Raw genomic sequence first — 16,412 nt, 5'->3', positions numbered from 1 at the left:
TGCCGGTTCTCCGAACTACTCAAGATGTTCACTAGGGCAGTGTTTTTCAACCTTGGCAACTTGAAGATGTCTGGACTTCAACTCCCAGAATTCCCCAGCCAGCGAATGCTGGCTGGGGAATTCTGGGAGTTGAAGTCCAGACATCTTCAAGTTGCCAAGGTTGAAAAACACTGCACTAGGGGTTTTCCAGAACCCGTCAGAACCTGCTGAATTTCACCCCTGTTGGAGACTCCTGGTCTAGGAGAATGTGTCACCTGAGTTCTTAAAAGACAAGGGCTCCCTAGAGTCCGGTGGAACCCCGGCAATCCCATGGACATGTCTTGATTAGAGCAACAATAGAGAAATGTCTAGAGATTGCCCTTCGGGGATGTTTTCCCCACCATTAGACTACAGTGCAGCCCTGAGGTTTTCACGCAGCCAGATGCCAGCTTGTTTAGCATTTCTAAGAGGATTGGGGTAGTGGGGCTTTGGTGTGATAGGTAACTCTTCCCACAACTTTGTAGATGGAGTCTGTAGAGTTACTCAGACATCGAGGTCATCGAGTGTCTCAAAGGTTTTTTTTTCAGGGTGCAACTGGACTTTCTTGTTTTTTCTTTGAGGTCATTTTGCTCCTCATCCAAGAGACTTCTTCAGCTCTGACAGGATAGTGAGGAATGGAAGGATTTATATTCCTTGCAGACAGCTGGCCATTTGCATTTTTTTAGAGCAGGGGTGTCAAACGTGCGTCGTGGTGGTGGCGTCATGCCGGTGTCACATGACGTATTGGGACTTTTCTCCCCTTTGCTAAACTGTCATGGGCATAGCCAGCATGTGATGTAGCAAGGCTGCAAGGTTGACACCCGTTTTAGAGGGTCCTTGAAGCACTTGGAGGTTTGTCTGTGGCCTTAGGGTCACCTGAGCAGTGCTCCTGTTTCCTGTAGGCTGCAATTTTTCTTTGGAAATCCATTCCTACTCCCACACCATTCAAAGGGTGTTCATCCCAAACTGTATAGCTAAAAGTCTGGAGAGATTCCCAGTCATCCAGGTCATGGTTATTCCAAAGGTGCTTTTTCAGGAAGAAACTGGACTTGTTTTTTTTTTTTCTTTGAAGACATTTGTAGGTGGAGGCAAACATGCTAAGTTTTTCTGTCTCTGCTGCTGGCCAGTAGTCATCCAGATTCTTTGTGGCCCAGATCAGAGAGCTGACTGGTTGCTGCTATTGGGCTGTGGAGTTGTGTGGCTAGAAAGAAAATAACTACTGGTTGTTATTTATTTAATTTGGTGTGAACAGTCCTGCATTTTGGCTGTTTCGAAAGAGGGACTTACAGTTGGTGCCCAAACAGGTTAGCAAAACTCAGGTTGGGAGAGGTTGGGAAGAAAAATACCAGTAGATTGTTACGTGCTCTGTTATTTATCCTAAAGCTTATATATTACATTATGTTAGAACAGAAGGAGACTTAAATGTTATTCAGTTGTTTATTTATCTAGAACTGTTTTGTTTGATTTTTGGTTTTTGTTCTCAGAACAACTGCCAGCAAAGATAAATGCAAATCAGCACTAAAACAAAATGGAAAAAACAACATTAACAATAAGCTGGATAAAGCAAATTAAGGCCAAATTAAAATATACTTATTTCCGCCTCATTGCCAAAGCAGCGTGAAAATAATTCTGGGCGTAGTTCTCAGGAAATGAATTCTTTAGCTGGAAGCTTCTGATAAAACAGTTGCTTGGATTCATGTTTTTTTCCCAATAGAGGAACCCGGAAAAGAATATCTTAAAATCTTGGTCAAATGATTTAGGACAGAAGTTCCCAACTGTGGCAAAACATGTTGGCTGGGGAATTCTGGGAGTTGAAGTCCATGTGCCTTAAAGTTGCCAAGGTTGGAAAACTCTGATTTAGAGACATTGGGCAGCAAGTTGTGAAAGATTTTAAGGCTCCAAAGCATTTCAGATTGAGCTGTGAAGAGAAGGTGATCCCAACTAACTAATTCAGTCGTTTGAAAATGACTTGCTGGTGTTTGCTGTTCCTCAATGATTAACCATGCAAGCTTTGCTTTAAATAAATAGGAATGTCTAAATAATCTATAGAGATAAATCTCATGGACCATGCACCAAAGTAATGCAGCTGGGAATTTGCCAAGGCCTCGATAATTTTAGATATACAGGTTGTTCTTGACTTACGGCTACAATTGAGCCCAAGAGTTCTGTTGCTAAGCAGGACAGTTGTTAAATGAGTTTTGCCCCATTTTATGGCCTTTCGTGCCACAGTTATTAAATGAATCTCTGCACTTTTTAAGTTAGTAACACAGTTGCTAAGTGCATCCGGCTTCCCCACTGACTTTGTTTGTCAGAAAATCACAAAAATTGATCATATAATCCTGGGACACTGCTCCCATCATAAATATGAACCAATTGCCAAACGTCCAGATTTTGATCATGTAACCATGGGGATGCTGCAACAGCCGTAAGTGTGAAAAACTTAGTCATAGTCATTTTTTTTCAATGCCATTGTAACTTTGAATAGTCATTAAACAAATTGTTGTAAGTCAAGGACTTCCTGTATACATGTAGTTCAGAGGTGGGTTTCTGCCAGTTCGCCCCGGATTGGGCAAACTGGCGGTGGCGGGAGGCTCTACTCACCCACCCGCATGCGCCTGTGCATGCGCAAGCACACACAAGCAAACCGGTAATAAAATAAATTGAAACCCACCATTGATGTAGTTATTTCATTTAATGCATTGCCTTCTTTTATTTTTATATCAACAGGACAATAAGCCTAGGATCCAAACCGGAGATCTTGCCCTAGTTAAATTTACCCAGGGAAGAAGTAAGTGATTAAGTAGCATTGGGAAAGAAGATGTTTAGTTCTATAATAGCCTAAAAAGGTAGGACCAAAGGAATTTCTTCTCTCCTAGCGAAATACTTATTTTTTAAAAAGTAGGAAGGGAAAAAAAATCTTTAAATCAGAAGTGTCCAATTTTGGCAACTTTAATGCTTGAGGACTTCAACTTCCAGGATTCCTCAGCCAGCCAATGAAGTCCACAAGTCTTAAAGGTGCCAAGGTTGGACACCTCTGATTTAAATGGTATGAGATGGGGTAGGATAGAAGTCAAAGCAATCAAAAGCTATCCTAACAGGAAAAAAGCTTTCTTATGGTCTGTGAACTTGTATGATCTCATTTTCAGAGAACAGGGATAACTGGTTGGTTGGCACATTTAATAGGAGCACTTAATGCTGCAATAAAATGAGGCTCCAGGTCTCATTTTATAGGTGTCAGTTGAAATGGGTGTTCTAATGCTCTGTCAAGAAAGGAACAAACATTTGATCTTTATAGCCATATGTTAGAATATTACATTGTCTTTTATTAATTACATTGTCTTTTATTAATATTTAACTTTGAACAATGTCCCGCCTAAGTTTTCCTTTTTAATATATTTTCATTTCATTTTCTTTATTGTATTTTTGAACAGTTCATCTCTTTCACAAAGGGACACTAGGCAGCGTACAATAAAACTGTGTTTCCCCGAAAATAAGACAGGGTCTTATTTTCCTTCCCCCTCTCGAAATAAGCGCCTGGCCTTATTTTCGGGGAGGTCTTATTATTTTTGAGGTGCAGGAGGCGACGAGCATGGTCACCTCATGGCTGCTGCTATGTTGCAATATTTTTGAGGAGGGCTTATTTTCAGGGGAGGGCTTATTTTAGCGCATGCGCTCAAAAGCCTGATTGATCTTATTATTCAGGGAGATCTTATTTTCGGGGAAACAGGGTACTTTAAAAGATTAAAAACAGTATATGAAAGTTAACTTTTAAAAGAGGCAAAGATGGCGCTGAATCAGAATTCTACCAGATATGGGATAAATTATATAGGTGGATGAAGGAAAGAAATAAGAATCAATGAAGGAAGGTAACAAAATTTAAAAATAATAGTTATGGGTAAAATAAGAAAGTTAAGAATGGTGAAACCTAAATAAAACATAATCGAATGGGAAAAATAAAAATAAAAACTTAGTTAATTCTAGGTGATAAATAAGTAGAACGTTGTAACTGCTTATAGAATGTTTTCGGTTTTAAAATGTTTATTCGTTAACAGATAACTCATCATGACATTTGACTAGACAAAAGTACTTTCAAACAAATATAGTTAAATGAGAATGTTGGTATATTGATGGTATAAAGATTTTTGATTTAAAATGTACAATTCAATTTGAATGAAATATAAAGAATGATTGTAGTAACGCATGAAATTTAATTGTAACCAATCAACATGCTTTCTGGAAGATATAATGAAGAGTGTTTTTGTGTGTGTTTTCTGTTTAATTAAAACAATTTAAAAAATAAAAAAATAAAAAGATTAAAAACAGTATATGAAAGTTAACTTTTAAAAGAGACAAAGATGGCGCTGCTGACGGTAGCCTTGGTGAAATGTTCTCTGATAGTTTGCTGTTTTTTTTTATCATTTTCTGTGTTTCACTGCGGATTTCATACTCAAGAGATGAATGTATTTTTTCCCCTTTTTTCCTTTTATGCACACCAAAGACAAATTCCTTGTGTTTGCAGTCACACTTGGCTAATAAAAATTCTATTCTATTCTATTCTATTCTATTCTATTCTATTCAATCCTGCATTTTGTGCAACTCCTCTCTTTTTGATTGCTTAGATCCTTTTGCAACAATTGTTGGGTAAAAACTTGCTTTAAATATATCCATAGTAGCGCATGAATATGCAGCTTCTTCTTTTTAATCCCAGCATGCTATGAAAGCATGACATGAATGGAAAAGTAAAAGGAGAAATGGCATCTACAGGTAGATTAAAAGTTTGATGTATGTGCATTAAAAAAAATAGTCTATGTTTTCCCAAGGCAAAAATTAATACAGGTAATCCTTGACCTGTGACTCCAATTGAGCCCCAAATTTATATTGCTTAAATGAGAAAAACTTACTTAACAAATCTCCCATTTAGAGAACTTTTCTTGGTACATTTGTGAACTGAATTGCTGTAGTTGCTAACTTAGTAACACTATTGTTAAATGAATCTGGTTTCTCCGTTGTCTGTGATTGTCAGAAGTTTGCAAAAGATGGTCATAAAACCCCAGGTCATTGCAGCTGTCATAAATGTGAGTCAGTTTTCAAGCATCCGAATATAAATCAAATGACCATGGGGATGCTGCATTGACCGCATTTTGCAACAATTTTACTGAAAACCCAGGACTTCTGGGTTTGGGCAAAACTGCACCCATAGCAAATCAATGATTCACTTAACAATGTAAAGTTTTGTATGCAAAAAAAAAATGTAAAAAAAATGTGGAGACTCTAGAAAGAGTGCAGAGAAGAACAACAAAGATGATTAGGGGACTGGAGGCTAAAACATATGAAGAACGGTTGCAGGAACTGGGTATGTCTAGTTTAAGTAAAAGGAGGACTAGGGGAGAGATGATAGCAGTGTTCCGATATCTCAGGGGTTGCCACAAAGACGAGGGAGTCAAGCTATTCTCCAAGGCACCTGAGGGCAGGATAAGAAGCAATGGGTGGAAACTAATCAAGGAGTGAAGCAACTTAGAATTAAGGAGAAAATTTCCTGACATAGAACAATTAACCAGTGGAACAACTTTATTTTATTTATTTATTTGATTTGATTTGTCAGTCGTTTACAAGATAATAGGTATAAGAATAAACATGAGTATGAATGAAATGTGTATGAGTAAATGGGGACAGTAGGATAGGGATGGTAGGCATAATGATGCGCTTATGCATGCTTCCAGAAGTTGTGAAGCTCCAACAGTGGAAGTTTTTAAGAAGATGTTGGATAGCCATTTGTCTGAAGTGGTGTAGGGTTTCCTGCCTAAGCAGGGGGTTGGACTGGAAGACCTCCAAGGTCCCTTCCAACTCTGTTATTCTATTCTATTCTATTCTATTCTATTCTATTCTATTCTATGCTATTCTACTCTACTCTACTCTACTCTACTCTACTCTACTCTAACAACTTTGGCATTTCCCTAACAACTGCTGCAAAAAAGGTGGTAAAATTGCATGTTCAATCTAGTGTATGACCATTAAATATGCAATCATAATGGGCAGGCTCCATTGCAGTTGTATGTCTTGGACTCCCTGTACAATATCAATGATAGTGGATTAGCAGTCATTTTCTTTATAACAACCCATGTTCTTTAAATTAATGGGACAATTTTGTACCACCAACCTACTTCGCAGTGTTATAGTATTCGGCAAATACAGGAGAAAGGAACACTCTGATTCCTTGAGCTTCTGAACAAAACCTGGTATAAATATATATACTACTAATAGTAATGTTGTTTATCTTGCACTTATAATTATGCAGAATAGAGACAGAGAGTAAACAACAATGCTAACATGATTCCAACAATAAATTATAGCACTACTTTATAATATAAGAAGACTCTAAAGTAAAAGACCCAGGATATACGACCATAATATCTATTGATTCAAATTAATAGATTTTCCCCCTCGATGCAACTTCACAGGGCCTATGAAAAAATATATTTTATTAGTTTTTGAAGCTTTAAGCCAGAAGTGTCAAACTTGATTTCACGGAGGGACACATCAGGGTTTTGTTGGACCTCAGTGTGTGTGGGGTGTGTGTGTGTGTGTGGGTGTGGCCAGGGTGGGCATGGCTAGCTTGATGTCACTCATGTCAGTGCCTATAGTGGCCCAAGGACTCTGTCAGCGAAAATGGGCCCCCAAGCTCTATTTTCAATTGTGACAGCCTCCTGCAATCCTCTTCCAGCAAAAATGGAGCTCGGGAGAGCCACAGGCAGCCCTTGCAAGCTGCATTATCGCTGGCAGAGGTACCACAGACTGGTCCTTCACTGTTTCCAGGGTGGCACCTCGTGAGCCAGATCTGGCCCCCAGGCCTTGAGTTTGGCACCCCTGCTTTAAGCAGTCCCATTACAAAAGTCATTCTGTACAGAGTCAATTCCAAAGATAGAAAGTGAAGAAAACTCTCAACCATGATATGGCTCTTCTGCTACCTGGGAGAAAACCATTGACCTTGGACTAATAAGTAGATTAAAAGTGCAGTTATGCAAGCCAAGGACTGTTCTTTTCAACAGCTGGATGTGTTCATTCAGCACCAAATGTCTACGCTGCAATTTACAATATTTACTGGAATTTATGCTGATATTCCCAATCAGTGTAATGGATGTTAGTAAAAAGGAGAATCAAATAAGAACCATCTAGGGGCAGTTCAGGTTCTTGATGGTCCTCTGTAAAAATAAGGAGCCAGAAAATGTTTCGAGAGCTTCTACATAGGGAGCAAGAAAATTTGTCCAGCATCCCAACAGGAGAGTCATGCTCCATCTCTTAAAGAGTGCCATCTACTAAGACCAAGGAAGTGAGCTTTTTCTATTGCTGAGTCTGCCTCTCCACTTCATCCATGATTAGGTTCTCCCTGACCTTCATTGATGTTTGAAGAGCCTTAAAACCTGGCTGTCCTCCCAGGTATGTGGTTGGGAGGTTAGATGAGCCAACGAGATACTATTGATTGACTGCTGATGGTTATCACCAGCTGCCATTGTGTTAGTTCTGTTCCTGTTGGGTGCATATTGTCATTCTTTTTATTGTTCTGCATTGTTTCGACTTTTGTAACTCTGTTTGTCACCCAGAGTTGCTTGTGTAAGGTGGGAGGCCATATAAATCAAATCAGTCACTCAATGGATCAATACTATTATGAAAAGCAGCAGCATTCAGGGGTAAAGTTAGATTTTGGGTAACCTATATAATAGGCTGCTGCAGATGCTTAACAACTGCAGTGAATCACTTAGCAACTGTGGCAAGAAAAGTCATAAAATGAAGCAAAACTGACTTTAACAACTGTCTTGCTTAATTTGTTCCCAAACTTCCGGTTTGTGCGTTCAGGGAAGCCTCTGGAGGGCGAAAAACAGCCGAAAATCAAGGCCGAAAATCAGCTGGCCAGCACGCGTGCTGGAACTGACACGACAACGCCTCGCTTGCCCTCAGAAAGGGCTCTGTGTGCCATAGGTTCTCCATCACTGACCTATAAGGAGTCCTCAACTTATAACCAGTTGCAACCATTCAGAGTTATAATGGACTTACCTGGGGGCTGATCACCTGGATTTGAAGTTATGATGCTTCCTCCCACCCCACCCATGATCATGAGACCTGGAAGCTGGACTGTATTTACAGCTGTTTGCAGTGCCTCATGGTCATACGACTGCATTTTACGCCAGTATTCATGAATCGTCTTTTAGTACTGGATTTTGGCAAAACTGTTCCCATAACACACCATTGGTTCGCTTAACGAGCAAGATGGTCATTTAGCAACCACCACAAAAAAGGTTTACACATTCAGGCCAATCATGTGACTGCCCTGTTTTTACAACCTTCACAATCTATGACTGTGCAGGCTCCATCGGGGTCGTAACTCAAGTGCTACCTATACTGCCTTTGAATTTTTACAGCTAATGAAGATGAGATCAGATTGAACCAGTTAGGCAAAATAGATTCTAATTTTGAAACTGAGTTACATAAAAATCCTAGAAATAAATAAAAATCATACAGGTACTCCTTGACTTACCACTGAGCCCAAAATTTCTGTGGTTAAGCAAGACAAGTTGTTAAGTGGGTTTTGCTCCATAGTTGTTAAGTGAATCTGCAGTTGTTAAAATAGTAGCATGGTTTTTAAGTGAATCTGGCTTCCCCATTCACTATGTTTGGCAGAAAGTTGCAAAAGGCCTCACATGACCTTGGGCACTGCAAACATCATAAATACATTTCAGTTGCCAAGTGTTCAGATTTTAATCACGTGACTATGGGGACGCTGTACCAGTCATAAGTGTGAAAAGCTGTCACTTTTTTTCAGAGCCATTGTTAACTTCCAATAGTCACTACAAGAATGGTTGTAAGTGAAGGATTATCTATAATCTGACCAGTGACGTGCGGTCAGGGGAGGCAGGGGAGGCAGAGCCTCACCACTGTCAATAATGAAAAGGAAAAAAAATGTAAACGGGAAAAGGCGAGTGCTGAAGGGAGGTTAGCTAGCTGCTGCCTCACCGTGAATGACTGCCTGTTTAAAAAAGCCTCTAAAGCTCTGAGCTCTTCCGCGGGCGAAAGAAAGCACTTTAGTCAGTGGGGTGTCGGGGGAGAGGAGAAAATGCTCAGGCATTCTCTCCTGCTCTCCCCCACACCCCGCTGACTAAAGCGCTTCCTTTCGCCCGCCTGAGCTCTTACGCGGGCGAAAGAAAGCGCTTTAGTCAGTGGGGTGTCGTGGGAGAGGAGGAGAGATTCTATCCTCTCCCCTGACACCCCACTGACTAAAGTGCTTTCTTTCACCCGCGGCACAGCTCAGGCAGGTGGACGCTCAGAGCCCCTGGAGCCCTTCCGCCGAGCAGGGTGCTCCCTCACAGCTCCTGTCCCGTCTGGCAGGCGCCACCCGCCCGGGAAGCAGCTGAACTGGGAAGTTCCGGCCGGCAGTTTGGCTTCCAGAGCGGGCGGTGCAGGCGCCAGTGGGCTCCTCTGGGCTCCCGCCTTCCCAAAGCGTGTCCCTGTTTTTGCGGAAAGCAAAAGAATGGAGAAGAAATGGGGAAGCTTCGGGTGGGAAATGAGGCCATGGAAGAGAGTTTTGCCCTTTGCTGGAGAACATAGATCGGTCTTGCGCCCATCCTGGAGAGATCCCACCCTGGGCTGGCTTTCAGAGACGTGAAAGGCTCTTTCCTCAGGCGGGCATCTTTTCCAATGAAATAGATCGAGACAGGAAGATCATTTTATTACATTTGAACGTTTTGACTAAAACGGATTCTCTCATTCAAGGAGGGAACCCAAAGACCATCTTTCCGTCCCTTTTATCAAAGAAAATGCCATTGGACAGGGCAAAAATAACTCCTCCTTTGCCCTGGAAATCAGCTACATGGAATTAAACACTATAATGTGTGTGTGTGTGTGTTTGTGTGTTTGAGAGGGGGGAGGAGGGAGAGAGGGAGGAAGGAGGGGAAAGTAAAAGAAAAAGAAGGAAGAAAACTTATTTAAATAAGTTTAAAGCTGTTGCTTTAAATCGGAACTGAGCATGCCTGGCTGTGGAATTCTGGGAGTTGAAGTCCACAAGTCTAAAAAAATTGCTGCCTCACTAGCCATAAACTTCACCGCATGTCACTGAATCTGACTCTAGGAAAAGAAGGATTGTGGGAAATGGTGTATTGTGCCACAGTTTATGTGTTCCCTTAAGATTGTTGCTGTTGTTAGTTGCGAAGTCGTGTCCGACCCATCGCGATCCCACGGACAACTTTCCCCCAGGCCTTCCTGTCCTCTACCATCCTCTGGAGTCCATTTAGGCTCAGGCCTACTGCTTCAGTGACTCCATCCAGCCACCTCATTCTCTCTTGTCCTCTTCTTCTTTTGCCCTCCATCTTTCCCAGCACTGGGCTCTTTAATATAGTACTAGACTGCATTTGGTTCTTTGTTTTTCTTTTCTTTTTGGTTTCTTCACTTTGAAGTATTTGCCCAGATGCCATTCTTCACCTGTGTCCACCTTAGTCAAACATTCACCCAAAAATAACGTCAGAAACGTAGAAATAACGTAGACATTTGTTTCACTATTTCAGTTCCGACAAAGCCAACCAATTGAGAACATAACTCAGCTTCCATCTGGAGCATTTATAGGAGAGATATTGTGTCCTAACCCAAAAAAGACACTGAGTACATTAGATAAGGAGGAGGATGGGAATCAGAAGCCAGCCAGCACATGAAGATGGAGAACTCGGATACCGGGACAAAAATTAGTCAAGATAGTGGCCTCCACTATATAGTTGGAACTATGCCTGTTTTTTAGGTCCATTGTGATGCGTATACTAAATGGTTGGCAATTGCACTGTTCCAGCTGACATTTTGACTTTGAAGAGACTCCTGTCTGATACAAGAGAGCAGAGTTTCTTCTCCTGACTGTTTTTTCTTCCTCACATTTTTTACACTTTTTTTCAGGTCAAGCATGTGGTAATCCATTGGTTGCAACAGGAATTGTCTAACTGGCTTATTCACCTGAGCCTGATGTTCTGGGCTGAGAGTGACTGACTTCCAAATCACCCAGCTGGCTTTCACGGCTTAAGTGAAATTAGAATTCACTGCCTCCTGGTGATTGGCTCAAAGACACCCAGCTGACTTTCATGCTTAGGGCGGGACTAGAACTCAAAGTCTCCTGGTAATTGGCCCAAAGTCACCCAGCTAGCTTTCATGGCTAAACCAGGATTGGAACTCAAAGTCTCCTGAATAACTCAGCCATCATTCATGGCTAAGGCTGAACCCACAGTCTCCTGGTTTCTAACGTGGAGTCTTTACCACTTGGGTGGGCTGCTGGGGGTTTGCAGGGGTTTAGGAAAACCTCTATCTAAGATTCTCTGCAGTTTGGAGAACCCCCAGATTCTACTCTTGGCTGGCCCCGCCCACCCCCACGCGGCCCTTTTTGGATGCAGTTAAGTGCAGGGTGTGCGCATAGGCTCGGGGAGGGCAAAAAATGGGCCTAGTGGAAGTTCGGAAGGTCCTCCAGAGCCTGGAGAAGCAGTTTTCACTCTCCCGGAGGCTCAAGGAAAGCCTCCTGAGCCAGGGGAAGGCAACCCCCCCCCCCATCGTGGTGCAGGAGGCCGACTATCCCATGTCTACCACGGCCATGTCCACCCAGCAACCAGGCAGAGAATCCCCTTGCTAAAATTTTTGAAGCCCATCCCTGTCACCACTAAACCATCCTGGCTCTATTCTCGTGATGTAATTCTTTGAATAGAATTTTTACAACCCGCTTGGTCCTTATGGCCAGAGAGGTGAAAGATACCCAATATTTTTAACTGAAGTTTTTTTTTTCAAATATAACATGGTTATATTAGTAATTAATGAAATTACTTTGCATTGATTTATTGTATAACTTTCTGTCCATGGACTAGATATAAAATGTCAGGCTTGGAGCATATGCGATCATTTGAGTGTATACAGAGATCCACTTCCTTGTCAGCTTTTGCATATCAGAGATTTCAGGATTTCCAGGGTAGGAAATCAGATTAACAAGAGTTGGAAGGGATCTAGTAGGTCATCTAGTCCAACCCCATCCCCCTGCTCAAGAAGGTGAGCCTACACCATTTCTGACAAATGGAAATCCAATCTCTTCTTGAAAGTCTTAAGTGATGAAGCCCCGACAACCTCTGAAGGCAACTTCTGTTCCATTGGTTGATTGTTCTCACTGTCAGAAAGTTCCTCCTTATTTCTAGGTTAAATCTCTCCTTGGTCAGTTTCCATCCATTATTCTTTGTCTGGCCTTTGGGTACTTTGGAAAATAGATTGACCACCTTCTCTCTCTGACAGCTCCTCAAATATTGGAACACTGCTATCAAGTCTCCCCTGGTCCTTCTCTTCTCTAGACTAGCCATGCCCAGTTCCTGTAACCGTTCTTCATATGTTTTAGTCTCCAGTCCCCTAATCATCCTGGTTGCTCTTCTCTGAATTTTTTCTAGAGTCTCAACATGTTTTTTTATAGTGTGGTAATCAAAACTGGATGCAATACTCTAGGTGTAATCTTACTAGGGCTTTATAAAGTGGTATTAGTACCTCACTTGATTTTGATTGTATCTCTTTGTTAATTCAATTTAGGGTTCTATTGGCTCTTTCGAATGAATAAACAGAAATCAGCAGAACCAATATTGCTTTTCAGTATGGGATTGCTAATATTAATTTGATGCTTTTTTTTTGCAGGAAGTTTATTCACTTTTCCATTATTAGAATTTTATATTTTCACTACACTGTGAAAGTACAGCAAAAATATTATCATATTTCAATAATCCTTTCTTTGTGTTTGTATATATTCAACAGATTATTTCCTAATTTCACAGCAAATAGTTATTGAATACATACAAACACAAGGCTGTTATTTCCTCATTGCATAGATATGATTTATTGGTCAAGCATTATGGTTGATTTTTAAAAAAGTATTCTTTAAAAGAAAGTGCGTAAGTGTCAAGGTTTTTCTCAAAACCCTTTAACAATAGGCTCATGTTTATTACCCAACTACCTGATCTGATACGGTGCTTGGATGCAGATTTGAAAATGAAAGCAAACTATGATGAAACACCTGTTTGTTGTTCTATCGGAAAGCAAATAAAGAATTAACTGGCTATTTCCTTTTAAGGTAGCTGTAAAACTCACCCAAACTTTTTAGCATCCTTGAGTTGGCAGAAAAACTTGCGGAAATACTGAGGTAAACAGAAAAAAACAACTTGGCCTATTACTGTTTGCAAAAAAAGTAACTTTTCCCAAATCGAAGCTGTTGGAAGAAAAATCCAATCCGCTTCTAAGCTGGGGGAAAGATGCTGGAAATAAAATGGAGGCTGGCTGCAGGAAAGAAGTCCTCTGTTTATTTTGGTTCCAGAAACTTTAGTTTCTGGGGTAGCTGACAAAATGGGTTTGAGATAGGTGGGCTTTTATACATTATTTGGGGCCTCGTGATTGAGATGCCTCTTAATGTGCAAGAGCATGTCCTTTAATATTCTAATGGCTATTGCCAGATTCCTATGGGGTCGTATATGGGTCATGGCTGGCTCTACAGGCAAAAGGGGATATGCAAATCCTAGGCCAGCGATGGCGAACCTTTTTTGGCTCGCGTGCTACAGGTGGGGGAGCGCAGGGGGGTTGTGTGCAGGCGTGCCGCACCCATAATGCAATGCGTGACCCCCCATGTGCGCATGCGCACACTACAGGCGCGTATTTTTGCATGCTTTTATCACCCTCCCCAGGCTCCAGAGGCTTTATAGGAGCATGGGGAGGGCGAAAACAGCCTCCCCCCCCTGGAAGCACTCCAGAGGCTTCTGGGACCTTCAGGAGGCTTCCCTGAAGCCTTCAGAGCGCTCAAAACAACCCTCCGAGCAAACAGGTTTTGCGTTCCCGAACTTCCAGTTTGCCCATAGGGCTGGTTTTTTGCGCTCCGGAGGCTTCAGGGAAGCCTCCTGAAGATCCCTGAAACCTCTGGAAGGCTTTTGCGCTCCGGAGGCTCTTTTCGCCCTCCCCAGGCTCCTATAAAGCCTCTGGAGCCTGGGGAGGGTGAAAAATGGCTTTAAAAAAGGGTGAACTCAGCTGGCCAGCGCACGCATGCGCGCTGGCCAGCTGACAGGGCAGCGCCTCACGTGCCCTGACAAATGGCTCCGCATGCCACCTGTGGCACGCGTGCCATAGGTTCGCCATCACTGTCCTAGGCGTTTGAGCGAATTTTGTCAGCTTTGGCTTGCCTTATTATGTTGCTCATCCGGAGTCTCCATTTGCTCTTTGCTTATGAATAGAGTGGCCCAATTTTTCTGAATGGATAAAAAAATCTAAAGACTGGCCTCTTCATGCTTCTGCTTGAGGTTATAGCAAGAAGACTGGAGGTGCTTTCTGCCTTTGTTAAGGTTTTTCTCTATTTCTCCTTTAGGGGTAATATTCTATCTGGCTTTTAATATTAATAATAAATAATATTTTAATTTAGGGAAGAGAGGGCCTTCCTACAAAGCTAAGGTACCAGAAAATTAAGCAAGACAGTTGTTAAAAGTCAGTTTTGCTTCATTTTATGACTTTTCTTGACACAGAAGTTGTTAAGTGATTCACTGCAGCTGTTAAGTTAGTAGCCCAGTTAAGTCAATCCTGGCCTCCCCCTTGATTTTGCTAGTCAGAAGGTTGCAAAAGGTGATCACACAACCCCACAACCATCATAAATATGAGCTAGTTGCCAAGAGACTGAATTTTGATCGTGTGATCATGGGGATGCTGCAATGGTCATAAGTGTGAAAAATAGTCATGTCACTTTTTTCAGTGCCGTTGTTGTTGTTAGTTGCAAAATTGTGTCCGACCCATCGTGACTTCATGGATAATGTTCCTCCTTCCTGTCCTCTACCATCCTCTGGAGTCCATTTAAGCTCACACCGACTGCTTCGGTGACTCCATCCAGCCACCTCATTCTCTGTCAGCCCATTCTTCTTTTGCCCTCGATCTTTCCCAGTATTAGGCTCTTCTCCAGGGAGTCCTTCCTACTCATTAGTTATTTGAGTTTCATCTTCAGTATCTGGCCTTCTAAGGTTAATCTCCTCTAGGACTGACTGGTTGGATCGCCTTGCAGTCCAAGGGTCTCGTAAGAGTCTTCTCCAGCACCACAGTTCAAAGGCCTCAATTCTTTGGCGCTCAGCCTGTGAAACAATCACTAAATGAATGGCTGTAAGTTGAGGATTATCTATATGGCCAGGATTTTTTGCCATAAACTATTTATACTGGTTAGAAAATGCTGGAAGTCATCCTTTTAATAGTCTCCCAATCAGCCATGAAGAATTGAGGCTGTGCTCTCTCTCTCTCCGTTCCATTTCAAAGGCAAAGCAATATCACCAATACAGATACAGTAGTCCTCAAATGATGATCTCAACAGGGACTGTAAAATTGGTCTTTAAACGGTATGGTTGTTAAGTGAGACATCTTGACCTATTTTATGGGTCATTTTGCTATCGTCGTTAAGGGAGGCATCACAGGTCTGACTGAGACTTGCGAGTTACTGCAAGATTCCCCACTGAGTTTGCTTTTTGGAAGTCGACTGGGAAGGTCGCAAATGATGATCACGTGAATACAGGACATTGCCACTGTCATAATTGCAAGCTGGTTGCCAAACACCCAGATTGTGATCACATGGCCCTGTGGGGACCCTGTGACGGTTGTAAGTGTGATGGGGTGGTCATAAATCACCTTCGTAACGTTGAAAGGTTGCTAAACAAATGCTTTTGGGTTGAGGATTACCTGTAAGTCATTTGCTTTAACAGGAAGTTCTGAGTTAAAACTGAATGTTTGGATGGGTGGGTGGGTGAGTAGGTGGATGGATGTCTACTCATTTATCCTTGCTTCATTTTCTCAATCAAAATTTCTCTGCATGAGGTTGAGCTTCACTTAGGAGAAAATGTTCTACTGGCCTGATAGTGTCTTCTTCGCATGAGCAAACATAACGAAGCATGAATAACATCCCCTTGATGAGTAACAGAGAATTTGCCAAAACCTCCACAGTGCTGTGTCAGCCCATATTTGAATAAAAACAGTACGCAATAGGATTGTTTCCTGTATCAACAATCTGGTATGAAAATAAGGCAGGAAGACCCCATGGAAACCTCAGGAATTAGGTTTTATTTTGTTTAATTTTATTTTATTTAGTTTCTCAGACATGTACAAGATAACAGGTATAAGTATAAACATGGACATGAATAAGGGAAATGAGTACAAATAAATGGGGACAGTAAGACAGGGACGGTAGGCACCCTGGTACACTTATGCACACCCCCTTTATGGACCTCTTCAGAATGGGCTGAGATCCACGGTAGACAGTTTGAAGTTGAAGCTGTGTGAGTTTGAGGATGTAACAACGGAGTCAGGTAGAGCATTCCAGGCGTTGACCACTCTGTTGCTGAAGTCGT

This window comes from Natrix helvetica (genome assembly GCF_964273705.1).
Source record: "Natrix helvetica genome assembly, chromosome: Z".
In the NCBI taxonomy this organism is placed as follows: Eukaryota; Metazoa; Chordata; class Lepidosauria; order Squamata; family Natricidae; genus Natrix; species Natrix helvetica.
This window is presented reverse-complemented; position numbering follows the sequence as displayed.